The sequence below is a fragment of the Phasianus colchicus genome, chromosome 4 (genome assembly GCF_987193195.1).
Source record: "Phasianus colchicus chromosome 4, bPhaCol1.hap1.1, whole genome shotgun sequence".
Taxonomy (NCBI): domain Eukaryota; kingdom Metazoa; phylum Chordata; class Aves; order Galliformes; family Phasianidae; genus Phasianus; species Phasianus colchicus.
In genome coordinates this window covers 12739898-12759043 of record NC_143439.1, presented here as the reverse complement: position 1 = coordinate 12759043, position 19146 = coordinate 12739898, and the positions used below count along the sequence as shown (strand labels likewise).

General features: G+C 33.7%; 1 long non-coding RNA gene across 3 annotated transcripts in view; it reads right to left on the bottom strand.

Moving 5' to 3' along the window:
• Positions 1–230: 230 nt before the first annotated feature.
• The window catches only part of LOC149918061 (uncharacterized), a 38295-nt gene continuing 19379 nt past the window's right edge, over positions 231–19146 (bottom strand). The window contains exons 3-6 of one of the 3 annotated variants that reach the window (XR_016466338.1): positions 18389–18523; positions 15506–15582; positions 4612–4757; positions 231–670 (exon numbers count right to left, since the gene is read on the bottom strand). This is a non-coding gene — a long non-coding RNA (uncharacterized LOC149918061). Of the gene's footprint in view, positions 671–4611; positions 4758–9153; positions 9196–14867; positions 15218–15505; positions 15583–18388; positions 18524–19146 lie in introns of those variants that run through there. The other 2 variants (XR_016466339.1, XR_016466337.1) reach the window with 2 other exon arrangements.

Sequence of the window (19146 nt, the reverse complement as noted above, 5' to 3'; positions counted from 1 at the left end):
AATTATTTCTACTATTTCATCTGTCTTCTTCATCTTTCTCAAAAAAATATATGGACATATACGAAGAATGGTATGGAGAAGAATGTAAAAGCATACATATTCATCACATCCTGGCTATGAAAGAATATTAAGAACAAGAATGTTTTAAAAAAAAAAAATTATATCTTTTTCTATACTTGTTAAGTATTACAATTTTAAATGATATTGAATTGACTCCACAGTTCAGAAACCTGGGCAAGGAGAAGTAAAACAACAGCAACCAAACTTGCAAGAAAACAGAATTAGAACGCCAGAAAACATCAATCATGTACTTGATCATCAGCCAAAAATAGTTTATCTTGTTACTCTGCCCCTCTGGCATTTATCTTATATCTTTATCTCAAGTGATTCTCAGGTCCTGCAGACAAACAAGGTAGACAACAAATAGCAGCCAATAAACACATCCATTAGTTAAAAAAAACTCGTACTCCAGTGATTCATTGCAAAAGTCCTGGTAGTAGCTGCATCACATTTTCACCAATTTACTCTGTCCATCTTTCACAATGGGGCTTCAGATGTCTTGTTATTACTATCTTGCATGCGCATGAAGGTTCCCAGGTGCTACGTTTTCAGATTTTTGAACTTTCTCCTTTGCCCACAGTGACAACCCAATTAGAAGTTGGTGTCTAATCTTTAAGAAATACAGAAAATAAACCCAGTTATCACCTATCACTGAGGTACCAAGAATTAAACTTTATGACCTATTCCATCCTCTACACTCATTGTTCTGCTGCCAGGAAAGAAGGCCTTGCAGCATTTGATGCATAAAGGCTAAGCTGTCTCTTCTTGCCTACTTACTATCTGAAAAAATACTGATGACTCTAGTATCAATATTGACTGCCTGTTGCTCTTCGTAGCTGCTGTTAACAGAGACAATCTTGTGGAGGATGTAAGGGTTGGAGGCTGTCTGTGGCATAGTGATCACAAGATGCTAGATTTCTCAACCCTTGTCAAACTATGGAGGGGAGACAGCAGAGCTGCCACCTTGGACTTCCGGATGGCAGACTCTAACCTCTTTAGGACCATGGTTGAGAGGGTCCCTTAGGAGGTAGTTTTGGAGAGTGTGGAAGCCCAGGAAGGCTGGGAATACTTTAAGGAAATAATTTTAAAGGTGCAGGAGCTGACCATCCCCAAGTCACAGAAGATGAGCCAATGGGCAAGGAGGCTGGTCTTTGACAGAGATCTTTGGCTGGAACTCAAGAGCAAAAGGAAAATTTATGGTCTCTGGAAGAGTGGGCAAGTTACTTATGATGATTACAGATATGTAGCGAGGGAGATAAGTGGAAAGGCCAAAGCCCATCTAAAACTGAACTTGGCCACTAAGGTAAAGGACAACAAATATTTCTATAAATACATCAACAGCAAGAGGAGGGCTAGGGAGAATCTCCATCCCCTGTTGGATGCTGAGAACTTACCATCAGCCTGATTTTGTAAATCTTGATAGTATCCACTCTCACTATTCTTTTCCTCAGCTAAGAAGTTCCTCAAAATGTTTCAAGCAATACAGTTCAGATGAGAGTGTTAAACTAGAGTATTTCTTACAAAAATAAATTCCTACAAACAGAAGCTATTTTTTTTTCCTTTTAAAGCAAAGAAAAATTTTGCTAATACAGCTAAGTGGAGATTCTAGCAATTATTTAAAGAGTCAATTTAATTCAACATATCAAAACAGGTACCTATCGTTTGATAGGGAAATAAAAATATAGGTTTTTTTTAAGGTTTGTTCTGTTTGCAGTAATTTGATTTTTATTTTTATTTTTTCATGAAGGTTGAACATTTCTTCTGTCTACTATACCTGAGTAAACTTCCAAAAGAGTTAATTTTCTACAACAGGACCTCCTTCCCAAAGTCCGTTCAGAAGGATACTTTTTGGGTGTGGGGCTGTTTTGTATATCATCATTATTTTAGACCTTTAATTTTAGCTCTATCTTTGATTTGCCTACTGCATTTTCTTTGATTAAATTTCCTCTGTTTGATTCTGTTTTTTTCTTCCTTCATTTCCTTCAAAATTAGTAATGCACAAGAAGTTTAATGACAACTCTATGAGTAAACAATTGTATGTTCTTTTATGCCATTTGGACAGCTAGTATTTTGGTATATTCGGTTTGAAAGAAAAAAAAAAAGAAAAAAAAAAGTGAAATCACAGAGGTCTAATCCAGTTAAGACAAAATGTTTCTGAGACATTGAGATGGAACAGCTCAGTTTGTGCTTGGAGAAGGAAGTATGCTGTGCCTTAGTGAGATTGATCCCTATCTGTCCTGGTTTCAGATGGAACAGAGTTGATTTTTCCTTCATAGTAGCTGATATGATGCTATGCTTTGGATTTAGGAGAAAAGCAACATTGGTAATGTACTGATGGTTTAGTTCTTGCTGAGCAGTGCTGTACATAGACAAGGATTTTTCAGTTTCTCAGCTTCTCATACTGTCCTGCCAGTGAGGGGACCTAAAGGCACAATACACTGTGAGGGAACAGAACCGGGACAGCTAACCTAAACTGGCCAAAGGCTTATTCCATGCTATATAACACTGTAGTCACAGCTAAGTTACAGCTTGAAACAGGGATTGAGCATCTGGTGGGAAGGTAGGGCCAGCCCAGGGGAGCTCAGGAGCACCCAATGCACCTGAGCGCTGGGAAGGGGTGGAGCGAGGATCCACCTCTTCCCAGACCTCATTTAAGTGTTGACAGTAGAAGCAGAAGTTTCTTGCTGGGCATCTCTGTCTACTTGAGGCTTTCCAAGGGTAAGGAGATTCTTTTTCTTTGTTTCTATGGCTACAGCTGCTGCATTTACGTTTATCCTTTTTGCTGTAGCCTTGGACTTTGCTATCCTACTATCATTGCTGTGTTTTCTACTCCCTTGCAGCATTACAGACATTGTGCAAAAACATGAGTATGGGGGAGGGGAGAGTTGACAGAATGGGCAGTTACTGTGTGAGGACTAGCTGAGCGTTGGTCAGAGGGTGGGGAGTAATTGTTTGGACGTCACTTGTTATGTGTATATTTTATAATATTGTCATGGCTATTATCCTTTTTTCCTCTTCTGTACTCTGTCTCAGTAAACAATTTTTAACTCAACCCTCCAGTTCAACTTTGTTGGTTTTTTTCTGTTCTCTTCCCTATTCCACTGGGAGGTGGGAAATAAGCAAACAACCGTGTGGTACCTAGTCACCTGCCAGATTAAATCACAACACAGTTAGTTCTGTAAGGCCTCCTTCTAGTTACAATATTCTTTTTTCTTGTGAGAGATGTTACAATGCTTATGAGAAAGTAATCAAGACTCAAGAGAAAATTCCAACAATACACAGTTTCTAGAAATTAAAATAAGATTAAAACAATCCTTGGAAAAGAAAGGAAGATTAACAAAGAAGGGCAAGGAAAGATCAATAGTAAGATTACTTATCCACCACTTGTACATGCTATTACAATCTTACTGTTAGAAGGTCAATAACACAGTGGCTGAAATCATCCTTCAGGGTTATTTCTCAGCCATGGACTAAAATGCAGATTATATATGTCTGGCAGCTTTTAGCATCCATTTCTTTAACATATATAAAATCACGTTTTCTTCTCAGACTGAACGCTTTTGCCTTGGATTCATATTTTTTCATCACCAATCCAAAAATTAGTTAATTGCAAATGCTCTAATGGTCATTCATGCAAACTGTTTCACTTAAGCTGAGCTAGAATTTCCATTACTGGATTTCTTAAAAACATTTTGAAATTGTATTTTTTGATTCTGAAAGTTCTACTTAAAATGTATGGAGGAATCCAATGTTCAGTGATATTCAGGAGCTCTAATTTGATTATCATGGCTACTTCAATCTCATAAGTTATGACTATGTTTTATGTTAAGCCTTCACTATAGTGTTTGCTGCTAATCAACAAGAAAATCTTTAAAACTTAATATTTTCATATCTCTTATATATGAACAGTTTTTTCTACTTCTGAATAGGAGGAATATGTATTATGATGAGGAAATGGCGAATTGTCCTCTGTTCAAGAAATGAAAAGCTAAGAAAAACTGAAACCAAGTTTTCAGTTATTTTATTACATAATTATTTTTGTAGAACTAGATATATCTTATCTCGCACTTATTAAATACTTGATTTTGGTCCTAACACTTCATTTTAATCTATATGTCAGAATGGTGACTTCCCTGCTACCTCATTTTCAGATTACATTTATGGCTTCAATTTACACCCCACAGACATCACTTCAAGCAGGCACCCATTTTTTTCTGTTTTTATGTAAAGATAGCTTTTCTGTTCTTACTATCTCAGATATTTTGCAGCAGAGTCAATACAGATTATACCTAAGATACCATATTAATGTTAAATAGTGTAGTTAAACCATCTTTTGGATAAACTTTATCCAAAAGTCTCCAGTCAACTTATGTAGAAAACCAGTAGTGGAAATAACAAAGCTATGGAAGTTACAAAATCATCTGGGAGAATATGAAGAATTTTAGGCTAGTTATTTCAGCTACTGTTTAGACTGAAAAGACTAAAAACATTGTTTAATTTCCTCTTCATGGATGAAAATAGTGACTACTGAGTGCCTTTAAACTTGCATACCTGAACCAGAAATACTTGTTTTCTTCTTCCGTGTTGATAGAAGCAGAGGTGATAGACAACAGGCAGCCACCAGACTTTCTGAACTCTGCCTTTAAGGTAACTTCTTTCTGGATGGGGTCTTCTTACCAATCATCTTCTCCTCTGATCTGACAAAAAAATGTACCAGTTAGCACCAGCTATAATGATACTTCTGATATGGACACTTTTCCTCTGGGAGTTGGATTGAATCCATTATACTCATATGAAGAAAAATGAGCAGGTGGTAGAATATTTTTAGTCATGCCAACTTGTGTTGGTCTTTAACCAAAAACTTAATTGTCATTTTAAGCTGTCCTTTGGGAGAAGACGTTTTCATAATACACATTGCTGCCCCAGTAGTGAAGAAGTATCTTCCAAGAACATGGAAAATATTTTCCTAAAAATATAAATGTATGTATAATTTCTGAAACTTAAATTTCATCATTTCTGTTCATTTCTATTCACATTTGCCATTTACTTTATTTAACCTGTGAATTTATAATATATAGTGTGATGTGGTGCAAGCAGCTGTCATAAAATAAGAGTAATCATGCATAACATAAGAAGTAAGAATACTAAAAAGAAAAAAGGAGAATAAGAAACAAGCTTGTTGTTTTGTAGCTACTATTTCACCTAAATACTTGTTATTTCTTTTAATTCATAATATCATCATTTCTTTGTCACTTTATAAGTTTACATTTACTACATCTTCAATAAAGCCTTTTTAGTCTTGTTTAGTTAGAGAAGAATTAAAAAAAAAAAAACTCATTTGGCATTTTTAAGTGATATTACCATTTTTATTTCTGTTTATATGTATTGTATGGCACATATTATTGCATCAGCTTCACCAGTAAAATAGAATGTCTTTTATGTGGTCATCCTTTCAGTTTATTAAACTTACATTCACGATCTAAAGCTCTGTTGAATCATTGATACGCTCATACATATTTCAAACACTCAAAAAAAAAATCTTTTTACTAAATCTCAATCAGTCTTCCACACTAACATTACTATAAACTGTTTGCTTATGTGTCTCCTAAGTAGCGCTTCACATGAAAAGAGAAAAAAAATTAGACACTACGTGGAAGCCCTCTTAGCTTAAAATACCAATATGCAACAAAAGAATATTCATGTATAAATTCTTCCTGCCACTGTGCAGCAAAGGTCTGATATTTATTCATCCTTCTACTGCTTTAAGGGTTTTATGAGTTTTCTTAAATCGTTGAAACTTGAACTCTTTTCAGAATACTTAAATATTGAAGAATACTTAAGTATTGAAATATTGAAAATACTTAAAGGACAAGTTATGTGTCATCTGTTGTACATTTACTAATTTACAGTTGAATACACTTTTTTTCTGTACCATGTAGTAGTTATGATTTAGAATTTAATAATTCCTTCATTTTTTTTATACTTTATCATAGTAGGTTTTTCAGATCTAAAGAAACAGAAATCAACACTTAGAAATAAGCTGCTAGTTCTCACACAATTAAGTTTTGAAGAGGTTTCTGTTATTTAAGGAGGTGGTACAAAATAGTTAAACAATCTAAAATGTATATATTTCACTCATTAAACCGTGGAGTGTAACACCTAGAAAAAAACTAGGATGAAAAATATATCTCAAAAATGAGTAGGACAGAATAGGAAAGGTTTTTGTTCTGGGAGCTTGTTCATCACAAGTCAAAAAGGTGGGAAGAGTGATGGCCTTGCAGGTTAACAAAGTTAATGCCCTTACATTCATAAACTTTATTTTTCATATTTCAGGCACATTAAGTCAAATTCTGCTCTCACATGCATCGCTGAGCTCAACAGGATATGCCCTTATGATTCCAAGGGCAAAATGTGTCCTTTTGGAACTTTTATTTAATATCATATTCATATTTCTTCACTTTCTTTAAAACAGACTTGTTCACTTGTTTTGGAATACTTTTTTCTATCATCAATAATTCATAATTTAATTCCTTAAATTTACTTTCATATCAGTTTTATTAAAGATGTACAATTAACAGTACTTATTTAGCAAAAAGAGTACAAATAAAACTGTAATAATGTACTTCCATATGTTTTCTAAATGATTACATTGTTCTTTTTAATCTCATTTCCTCCTCAGAAAAACATCATCTTGTGAAAAACTTACCTTAATTCCAGTACTTGAATGATCTCACACATGACTGTTTTGAAAGGACCACTTAAAGTGTTTCATATGACCATAAAGAGACTTATACAAGCTGTCTTCATAGAATCACAAGGTTGGAAAGGACCTACAAGATCATCTAGTCCAACCATCCTCCTATTACCATTGCTACCACAAGCCACTAAACCATATCTTGTAGCTTCTCATTTGGATGCCTCTTGAACACTGCCTGGGATGGCAACTCCACCATCTCATCAAATGTTTGACTTGGTAGGAAAAACAACTATTCTGACTCCAGACAGAAAAACATAGAACTCTTCTTTGAACTGAAAAGGATTCTCAAAGACATTTTTGAGGGAGAAAGTGTAATAAATAGAAAACTTATTTGTTTCTAAACAAATAGTAATGTTCTCTTTGGAACAACAGTATAGGGAAACAGATTTAAAATGCAACTAGTATTTCTATATTTATATGCCTTAGTGAACTCACTTTATACAGGGAGTTTTACTACAGTAAATCAGATTAGCAGTCACAGATGCTTAGACTTAATTTGTACTGTATGAACTGCTGAGATGACGTTTTCTGTTTGTAGTTTCTGAAATTTTACATTAAATAATTTAGTTTTGATAAACTTATACTGACATTTTTAAATAACAAATACACTCTTTCTCCTGACAACTTTCAAAAAAATTAACGATATTTAATATATAGGAAGATGCATATATTTTTAAAACCTTTGCTGTGCTTTGTCATACTGTTTAGCTGGATGTCTAGCTCTAGTCATATAAGTAAAAATAACTCTCAATATTTTTGCCAATAAATAAAAGATTCCACTCATCATCGCTTAAAGCACACAGTGGAGAAGGGATGTGGAAGGTTTGGTTTGTAACACTACAGTAATTTAAGCAATTTGAATCTGCATATTTGACCTATAAGAGTAACTCAGCAAAAGCAGTTTAGCTTGAAAATACCTGTGCTGTTCCCCAGCTGTTTCGTATAGTCAGTATGTTATATACTTGGTCAGGTCTGTGTCATGATCATGGTTAAAGACTAGTCAATAAGAAAGTAAAATCTTGTTCCATGTTTTTATAAGATCAAATCATGCAGTAAGTAGTGCACATGAGATGTGCAGAAAGCTTTTGGTAAACAATTCTAGTAGTAAAAAAAAAAAAATCTTTTTTTATTTATAGTATTTTCATGCCTTTGTAGAGAAAATGACAAAGAATTTAATTCCTTGTAAAGAAGTATATTTTGTAAGCATTCCCAGAGGCTTTGATACAAGGACTATTGAAACAAATACTGTAAATATTTCTCAGGCATATTATGTCATCAGCTGTGTGGCTAAGTTTTGAATAATGAAGCTTTTCTTCCCCTCAAAAAAAAAAAATTTTTTTTTTTTATCAGCATATTTAAGTATTTTATGAGCATTGAACTGAAATAAATTCTCAGTATAATGCAAAAAAATAAAAAAATAATAATAAAAAAAAAAATCCCACCTCAAATTTAGCCAAAAGACTTGATATAAAAATACTGTAATCAGAAAGTCTCTGGTGACAACAGAAAAATGACTTCCATTTCCACGTATTCAGTGTTTGTGGATTTTCAATTGCAAGTAACTTTGAGATATCACTAGCAACTCCAAATTTGGACAATTGGATATATAAAAAAAACTTCATGTCTGAGTAAAGGGAGTATTTTTCTGGAATGTTTCACAAAGCCTTTCACAAGAATCTGAATGAATAGGTAAAAAAAAGAAAAAAGAAAAAAAAAAAGCAAAAATCAACAGACAAACAGGTAAATAAAAGAAAAAATATACAATATTCTTAGTTGGAAGTGACCCACACAGATCATTGCACCCAACTTAGTTTCACACAGGAACACCAAAAAAAAAAAATCAAACTCTATGTTCTAAAGTGTTATCTAAGTGCTTCTTGAACTCCGGGAGTGTGAGGGGCGTGGTGGGTGGAGAGGGCAAATATCATCAAATGCTCTATCAGAAATAATGCAAATACTGCATTTGACTTGTAGAGTAACACTACTAAGAGCCCTTAATCTTTTCAATTAGAAGTATATTTACATAGGAGCTTATTGGTGACTTGGTTCTGATCCCATGGAAGTCAGTACTAAATCTCACCTCTGTTAAATCAACAGGAATTGTTTGAAAGCCCTCTCTTAATTAGTATTTTATCATTCCATAACAAGACTTTAAGAGATAAATCTTCACTCTAATGAAATGAGTCTCTGTTTTAGTAGGCCATTACTTACTGGGATTAGGAAGACGTTTTCTTTCTTTTCCCTTCTTTTTCTTTTCCTTTTCCCTCTCCACCTCCTGCTTTCTTTTCACCTTTCTCCTTTTATTTTTCCCAGCATTTAACTCTTCCACTGTCGAAACAGAATGCTTGCCAGTTGAAGGATAGCAGAGATCAAACATACTGAAAAACATTTAATATTTTTCATATAAATTAACATTTTTCTGAGGCATGCAAGCAGTGAAAAATATTTTCTGAAATGATGCTTTCACAGAAATATAATTCTGCAGCAAATATTAGTGATAAATATCATTTTACTTACTACTTTCATAACAATGTTTTAATGAAAAAAACATGAGCTGCAAGACTGAGTTTGTAGTACCATTTAAAAATGTTTGTTTTATACATTTTGTGGCAGCACAAACCATTTAATCATTCTTTTGATCAAAGAAAACATGAGTAGGCTGTGAGACAGAAAGGAATTATTCCCACTGTTCCTAAATCAGGATGTATCACATTCTACCTGTGTAGAAAGAGCAAAATGAAAACAACAATCAAATATCAGCAAATTCAGGGCACATGCTAAACCATGCAACTGAAACTGAATGTCAAGCAAATTATTTTTGCATTACAAAAGAAATCTATGATATTTGTATGTAAATTCTATTTGTACAACTATTAACTAAAGATAGTAAAAAAAAAAAAAAAAAAAAAAAAGGTCAGAAACACAATTTGAAAATAATGGTTTATTATGAGAGATGTTTGTCAAAGAGTATACAATTGTTAAATTAGTGGTCAAATATTAAACCAGTTAATAACTTATTTTCAGCAACTGGTGGCTGATGAACTAAAATTTCATTAAAAAAGAAACTCTTTTCAGGAAGAGTTTTTAGCAACAAACAATTGGCACATTAATGTTAACTGTGTATCTCATATAAGTCAAAATTTACAACCCTACTTTCAGTAGATGTTTTAATTACAAGCTTCAGGCATGCAGATATTTTTTGTGAAGCCAGGGAGAAAATTCTCCACGATATCATGGAATCACAGAAGTACGGCTGGAACTGACCTGGAGGCTCATTTAGTCCACCTTTCTGCACTGAAACAAGGCTAGAAAGACTCAGACTAAATCCAACAGGTATTTACTTCTAAAGGTTTCTCTTAAAAGAAATATCTTGCAATTCACTAAGGACTCTATATCTTTTTGCTTAATTGTGCTTTTTTTTTTCTTTTCCCTAAGATTTTCCCTTATACGTAACATAATTCATCTTTCCTACAAATCAAATTAATTTTGTCTTTTCCTAAGTCATACAGAGACCACAGTAAACTTTTTCATATTTGAAAATTTGACCCCTCTTTCTCTTTTAAAGTATGTTAAGAATTCTAAACAATGCATGTTTTCTGCAGTGAGCTTTTCTGTGTGCTAGGAAGCTGTCCGCAGCACTGATAACATATTTCCCCTAGCTGCTAAAGGGAAATATTTATCCTGATGTTAAGTCTCACCAACACTCTGATACAACCTAACATAGAGGAAACCAAACCCTTCCAGAAGAAAAGACCAGCTAAAGACAGATAGTATGCTTATCTTTGATCATTCCTTTCTTAAAAGTGAGATGCTGTCCTTATCCCTTCATATCTCCTAGATGCTTATAAATATATTCATAATTTGTCCAGATAGTTTTCTGTGTATCTCAGTTAGCCTAACTGGTCTCTATTTTCTGAGAAATAACCTTTTCTTGTTTAAAGTTAAGTCCATACGTTTGCCCTTTTTGTTCTCTGGGACTGCTCCCACTCTTGATTAATTCAAGAGGATAATTACTCAAGTTCAGAGAGTTCTTAGGTTACTTCCTTAGATGTGCTGCAAAGAATTTCATCAGGAACTGACTACTCTAATTCATCTAGTATGCACAAACATTCTCTCATCAGCCTTTCATCTACTCTCTTGTTAAGTATACTGTTTACTATAAAGCAGTAGAACTGTACATCCCTGTGGCTTTATCTAATTTCATTTCCTGTGCATCTAGCTTGTCCTTATGCTTTTTTTTTTTTTTTCCTAGTTTCTTCTTGTATGGTTTCTTAGGCTTTCTGGTTATCCCCACAAGGTTAAGCTAGACTTGCTTTTTAAACTTGATCATATTGTCTTCAGTTCTCCTCTTACTCAATTCTTTATGAACAGATTCTGAGATTTCAGTGCTTTTCTTTTGCCCTCTGGACAAAGCACCTCTTCCTACAGGTTTTCCATGCCAAGTGTTATCAGAGGCCACACACGTTACTAATGGGTACTCAGTTAAAAATAAATAAATACAGAATAGACTAAGAAAATACTTAAGACAGCATTGAGCAAGGATTAAGGAGTTGCCTCCATCCTGCTGCTCTTGCTTCTTTGTCATTCCTTAGAATTATGAACTGCATCATGTGATCATTACTTCTCTTCAATTACCTTTCAGTCTTCACATGCTCAATCTGTTCTCCCTTATGTTCACTGTGAATATTACATCTAAGTTGCCTCCTTCAACCTCTGAGATAATAAACTGACCTCCACATGTCCAAGAACTTGTTAATGTCTTCTACATTAACAGTAAATATCCTAAAATTAGAATTAGACTAGGACTCATTCTTTGAATACTTCCTGCAGTTTCTCCAAACCCTCATGCATCACTATTTAATTTGTTGAACTGTAGCTAGTGCAGGATTCTGATTCTTTTTCCTTCTGTCGTCTTAATCCAGACTCTCTATACTTTCTGAATGTTAGGTAAGTAACCTACCTTTGACAATTTATCTCAGGTTTCTGACCAGCATTAAAGAAAAAGTTTTCATAATCTTACTCGGTATACTTCACAGAGATTACAGTTCAGAGGAGTGAGTGTTTCAGAACCTTTCTGCAGAGGCTGCCAGTGACCTATTGGATAAAGGTTACATTGTTCCAGCCTCAGAGTAAGTAATTGTCGTGCCCTCATTAACAGCAACAAAATATCAAGTAGGCTACCAGGCCTAAGAATAGCCAGATGCCAAGGAACTCTGAAACAAGTGTCTCAAAATCTAACCAACACAATAATAGTAATAATTAGAATTTATTTTTCCCTCAGTTTACCCTCAAGAATAATTAGTTATTGAATTTGAATTCATTTCCTAACACACAAAAGTTTATTTATTTGAAATGAAAACTTAATTCCCATTCATTCCCATCTGGTCCCTACTGTCGTCATATCCATGTATGTTCACAAATCCCTGTGTCTACCCCTCAGCCTTTCTGCACTGTGCTCTCTAAATAGGTCACACAGAGAATTAATTTTCACTTCTTGTAAAAAAAGAGTCATCTATTCATATCTTTTCTACTAAGTGTATCACCATATTTCACTTCAGATGACTTAAAACAGCGACCACCAGAAGCATTTTCTTTTCTGGCTGTGCTCAGAATCTTAATCAGACCTTACAAAGAAGTTAAAAAAAAAAAAAAAAAAAGGAAGAAGAAGTATTTCTCACATTATTAGTAGTAGTACATTTATCTGGAAGACAGATTTAATCCTCCCAAGTGTTAAGAGGCTCAATAAAGAGCCTGTCAAGTATTTTCACATGCTCTGATAAATGTCATTATGTGCATGCCAAATGAATACTATTAATATGGATGATTAAAAAATTAAGAACTTATTTGCTCATTCTTCATCACTTACAATTTGATCTTTTTCATTTTGGAAAGCAGTTTTTCTAGCTAGAAAGCCTTTAAAGCAAAATAAAATTCAAGTACTACCTTCAGATAGGAAAACCCTGGAAAGCCTTTTGATGCTTGTAGGGCTTCCAGCTTAGCATCAGACAATTTAAATTTCAGTGATAAAAATCTACAGAGAGATATATTTCTAAGAAAACAGCAAAAGCAAGCCTTCCTTTATTTTTATAAGAACATGAGTAATCTTGATTGTAGATCTTTCTTAATTGAAAATGCACATGCACACTGTATACAAGCTGTTAGGTCAGGGCTTGAATAGGTGATTGAGAACCTGGTTAAGGAGCGTGCCCAGCCCACAGAGCTCAGGCAAATTGTTTTCACCTGTGTTTCCCATGTGAACAGAAGAGATAGACTGAGTGTAGAGCTGCCCTGGGTTCATGTAAGAGACACTTATTGATGGGAGAGTCTCTCTTGGATCTAGGCTGTTTACTGAGAAGGTATTCTGCATAGCCATAGCCAGAGAGCCTCTTCACCAGCTGAGTCTTTTTTTTTTTTTTTCTCCCTCTCTTTATATGACTATTAACCTACCTGCAAATGCTTTTAGGTGGTATTACCAAGTGCTGGTCAGAAGCAATTTTGCCTTTTTGTAAGCAGAATCCATACACCCATGCAATTCTATCACTAAATCTGTGGTAAAAACCCAATGCAAAATTAAGACAAGAATAAATTGGTTATTTCAGAAGGAAACATTTTTAAAAAGTAGGAAAATTCCTGGAATGAGATGAAGTATTAACCAGCAAGCTATGGACTTAGGATTTAAAGAGACAATCCCCTAGTGAAAAGTGAACAGTTTTCAGGCCACTTTAAAATGAACAGATCATTGATTTTTCGAGATAATTTTTTTTCTTATTTTCATTTTGATTTGCTGTTGTATTACAAGTATTACAATACAGCTGTGTTGTTATATTTTTATATTTGTTATTGTACTGGAATTCAATTGTATTATTAATATTGCATAATATATTAGTAAAAAAGAAATCAGGAAGAACTGATAAACTTAAAAAAAGTTCTAAGACAAAGTTTTTGGAAATATTATAGCTTCTAACAGCTGATATTAACGTAAACCATATCGGAGCAAAGCATTCTGTGAAATAAATAATGAAAGAGTGACAAACAGACTGACAAAAGGTAGTTTTCCTGTGTGATGGCTATTCAGTAAACAGTTTCTGGAAGATAACTTGCTTATAAATAACCAGCTGAACATATATTACAGATGTTGAACACAAGTTAATGTAGTCTTTACAGATAAAGGAAAAAAATTGTTGATCTGAATTTTAAATGTATTTCTTGGCAGACAAAGAAAGATGTATTCTTCTCAGCCAGAATAACTGAGAACAGTAGTGATAGCTCAGTTATTACTGGGAGATTTCTAATTTGTTCTTTTCATAAAAGTTTAATGTTAACTTTAATTTTACACATTCTAAATTCACAAGGAGACAGAATTTTAAAAATGATTTACATTTCTTAGAAGTAGAAATGAATCTGTTTGTCTTTCCTACTTCTGCATAAATGGTTTTTCTAAAGACTTTCAAAGTTAACTGCATCTTATTTGAAATATGAACTGCATTTTACACTGCTGATGTTCCTTGGCATTCTGCCAAGTAAAACTGTTCTGTAATACTCAATTATTGTGTATTCCCTTAAAGAAAATTACCATAACCTGTAAAATACATTCACATCTCTCTGATACGTGAATTGTCAAATCCATAGGAAAAACAAACTGTTCTTAGGCAGGACGGTAAGAGATTTACAATGGCATTTCTTTTTAAGGAACTTTCTCTGAACTTGATGGTTCATTGTCCCAGTACTTTTGGGTAAAGACCAGAACAGTGTAATCCAAGTAACTATGACTCTAAATTCACATACTAGCCTTTGTCAGCATTTGTTTTCAGGTGCATAGTTTATAATTTGTTGCTAATATAGGGGTAGAGAAAAATATTTTTCATGTGTGTATCCAAATGTTAGAAACAAACGACACTGAGTTGGAGTGCTAAAGAATAAACCAGAATAGTACTTAAAGAGGAAAAGACCTCTTTAAGATCACACTTTAAGTCAAATAGAAACTAAATATTTTTCCTGTTATTAAAAAATAAAAAATAAAAAAATCAGAAGAAGCATCTCCAGTTGTGAAATGCTTGTTACACCCGGTTAAGTAGAACAAAAAAGCATCTGTGATCATTTAATTAATTCCTAGGATGAAAAGAACAAATCCCAGAACAGCCAATTAGACATCATGGTACTTATCCTAAATTGAAAATGTCCTCTTGCTTGGACAGTAGCAGACACCTGCATATGGACCACCCTGCTAAGCATTTAGTGATGCTGCAGTTAGGGCATACAACGCACCATCATCTGTTCTTTTCTGGTTGTATCCACAAGATCTCTTCCATAATCACTGGCTTTATCAGTGCTTTGATCACCAGTTTTTTTCCAAACAAGTAATATAATTCTGACACATCCATAATTTGCTCTTCAGAGTAACTGCAATGAAGAGTATAGAAGGATAATATGGAATAATACTGCATAACTCTACCTACAACTATGGAATCCATAAAATATATACAAAACCAAATTAAAGAGGATATTGTTAACAGAAAGAATGTGACACTGTCATTACACTTCTAAAAGTACATGTGTCACAGTATGGTTGAGGTGGGAAGGGACCTCTGAGGTGACCAGGTTCAGCCTCTGCTTAAGGGGGACCACTCAAAGCAGGTTGCCCAGGCAACTTTTGAACTAAAACAATCAAGACATAGTAGATATTCTTACCTTGGATACCAATTTGAAGAGACTGTCTCTCATAAGGGCCGTTTCTGCTGTATCTTAGCTTGTTTACACAACTGCATCTACGATAAGAAAGAGTGAAAGGTGTGTAGTAAATTCAGAGCTGACCTTCAAACATGACTCAGTAGTTATATATCCTAGGCAAGTTTCCAAAAATTTTCCTCAGGCAATGATAATGGTTTAAAATTACAGTATTCTTTAAGTTAAAGAATTTTTTGCGGTAATGTCTAATTTTTCTTACTCCCTATTTTAACACGTACAAGTTCTCATATATATGTATGCATCACAGTTTGAAGAGTATTAAAAAAGGGTCTGCATATGTGACCTGACACAGTTTTGTTTTTTTAGCATTAAAAAGTAGTATCTTTGGAGTATATCCAACTCCATGCATTTTTGTCAGACTTTTCTCTTGACAGCTCTTCTGAGCAGTTCACCATTCGTTTCCATACGGTGCTTTTCTAGTGAGTTTCAGAGTAGAACAGTTGTTGTGGGAAGAAACACAAGATGACACTATTTAGAGATTAGGTCTGCTTCTTCAGGCTCATCTTTTTGTCTTCATTGATAAAAAAATACTTGCAGACTTGATAGCAGTTAAATGAACTCTTTATTTATTTAATAAAGAGGTATTGTGAATATAAAGAATTAAAGAAAAAAATCTTTCAAACTCATGGGATAATTAGATATTATGGAAAATACTTCTTTTTTCTCTTTCCTATTTCATTGTTCTTTGGCACTTTTTTTGGATGGCTCATCCATTCATTAAACAATACATAATGGCAGAAAACTCCCACACCTGAATAATAAAATAGATAAAAAGTTCTATTCAGAAAGTGATAAAAAATGTTTGAGCCTTAGTCTAATACCTTTCTCTAATTCAAAAAACAGTGGAAGATCACAGCTCTCCAAGATGTTTTAGCCATTGTTTAGTCCTGCTTCTGGGGACAACTTTACTGCTAAACTTACCTAAAGCAAATGAGAAGTTCAAAAGCACGAACAAAAAATTTGCAGTAACGTAATTTATTCTTCCTTTCTGCCTTACTACATTTTCAGTAACCCACTGAACTGCAGCTGGAGAGGAAGTATAATACTTCTGCTCTTCTATACTACTTCACTACAAGATGACACAGAGAACTAGATTTTGAGGGTAAATAAGTTCAACTGTTACAGATCCACAGAAATATATATATATATATATATATATATATATATATATATTTTCTGTACTGGTCAGTTGACAGAACAAATTTTGTTACCTTCTTTACCCAGGCTGTCAAATAATAGAATTATAGAACAATAATGTGTACCATTCCCACAAAGAATTACCTGGCATTCCAGAAGTAGATACAGATCAAACCTGCATTTCTTAAACATGGATTTCCTCTTACAGTGTAGTACGGTATCTAAAATATATTTGGCATAATTGTTCCTCTTACTTATTCCACCTAATTGACATGCTTATTCATGAGATGGGTTGTTTTTGTTTTTTTTTTACTTTATAACGTTATTTAAAATCCCTGCTCTCTATGCATGTAAAGTCTTTCTTTCAATCTCTTTGAAGAAAGCCCTTAAGAAGTACTGTATTTTAATACTGTTCCTTGCTAATAATTATTTTATAGACTGCTACATCATTCTAGTAGAATTTAGTTGAAATTTCTTTTCAGTGACAGAGCTGCAAACAAAGTTCTCACTTTCAGCAGAATCAAACATATTTCTTACTAACATGTTCTGTAAGTGTCCATCCTGAATAATGTGTTACTGTTTGGTTTAGCTTTTTTTATTTTTTTTTTTATTTTTTTATTTTATTTTTTCCTTTAAACAATCTACCCCTCTCTATATCTTTAAATGCACATGATCCTCAGAAGTCAATTAGGATACTGGGCTAAGGTTAATTGGAATTATATTGAATTCCAACAGGGAAAAATATACTTCTGCTAAAGCACTTACACTGTGGGGCTTTTGTTGGTGTTTTTCTTCACAATAACATTAATAGAGATCTCATCTGAAAGCAAAGGACATCAGAGCACTAAATGAGAGAGAGGATAATTTGAAACTGATGCTTCATTGAGATCTTCCTAAATTACTATCAGCTTCCCTTGTAAAATTTATCTTCAAAGAACATCTGATTTTTTAGTCCATAGTAACAACATATAGAACCATACTGTTTAACTGCATAATTTGTATTATTACTGATTTGTAATGCTATTGATTCATTCTTGGTTTCTGTCAAGCTATATTTTATGTCACCAATAAGCAAGTCAGAATGAGTTTTGTTGAACAGAAATGGATTTCCTGAGTAATTCTGTCACATCACGTGCACATCTCAAAACTACTTTCATGAGACTATTGACCTTTGTATTAGAAACCTCTTATTATTTGAATTTTGCTACATTAATTTCCAATTCATGGTGGAAAGATGGTTTTGGCTTGTTAAGAAATTTTAAGAAGACATTAAGGAACTTCTAATCTACACCTAATTTTTATTTGATTTTTATTTTATTTATTTAGTTAGTTAGTTCTTTTCTAGATAAGTAACCTCCCTTTGTTCTGGTAGAAAGAAATCATTCAATAATCTTTATGCTATGTCAGTCATGGCCAGTTATTACTGTATATTAAAGGCTTTTATTCCTTTGATGCTTTTGTCAGCAGCTTTCCCTTTGCTATGATGCTGAGATGCTGCACATAAATGCTCTACTACAGCTTGCTGTTAGCATAGGAATATAGGACAATTCAACAACAAGGTGTTTAGACACTCTCTCTATCATTAGAGCTACAGCCAAACTGCTTACCCATGTGAGTGACAAATGACATAAAGATGGTAAAGGTGGGAATCAAGGAGGGAGATGCTGTGAGAGAAGATGGTGAACGTACCATAGGCACTGCAGATTCCTTGAATCTACCTCATCAAAGGGAGGAAACTACCTTCAGTCACTGCAAAAGGAAGGAAGCTCCTCTGAGGGTTGTCCTCCATAAACAGTCTCTCATAACCAGTCAAAGGAGTCAGCACTGGGGAACAGTGACGGCAAAAGTAACTAAAACAGCTCAGAAATAAAAAATATATACCCAGTTATTTCATTCTGATAATCACAGCTCTTTATCCAAAAACATTTTTTGTTACACTGGAGGTTCACAGGTGCCAAATAGCCTTGGAAAATCTACTTAGTAATTAATATTCAAAGAAGTTAGGCTTTCTTCTTGGTAACAAGCAGTGTTGATAAACTTGATCTCATAAAACTATGTTGATAGAGATTCCAGTTGCAATGCATTTCATTATTATATCTTTAGGTAATCTACACACAATTAAAACAAACAAATAGAAATACATATTCTTCCATTATCAGGGAAGTAGAACACTACAGATATTTGTATTGAAAGCAGAGAAAATTAATTTTAATAGCTTCAGCCAGAAGTAGGTTATGATTTGTACTGCATATTGTCATAATCCTTAGTTTTTTTCACTGGAATTTCTTACCACGAACATTCACTTTATAGGAATAATTTTCAATTATTTTCAAAATTATGATGATTGACTATTTTTTACCTTTTGAGATTATAAATCAACAATCAACAAGTTTTGATGTTTTTCATCTCTTCAGTAGCACATTGCTCTGCTGCTACAATATGAATAA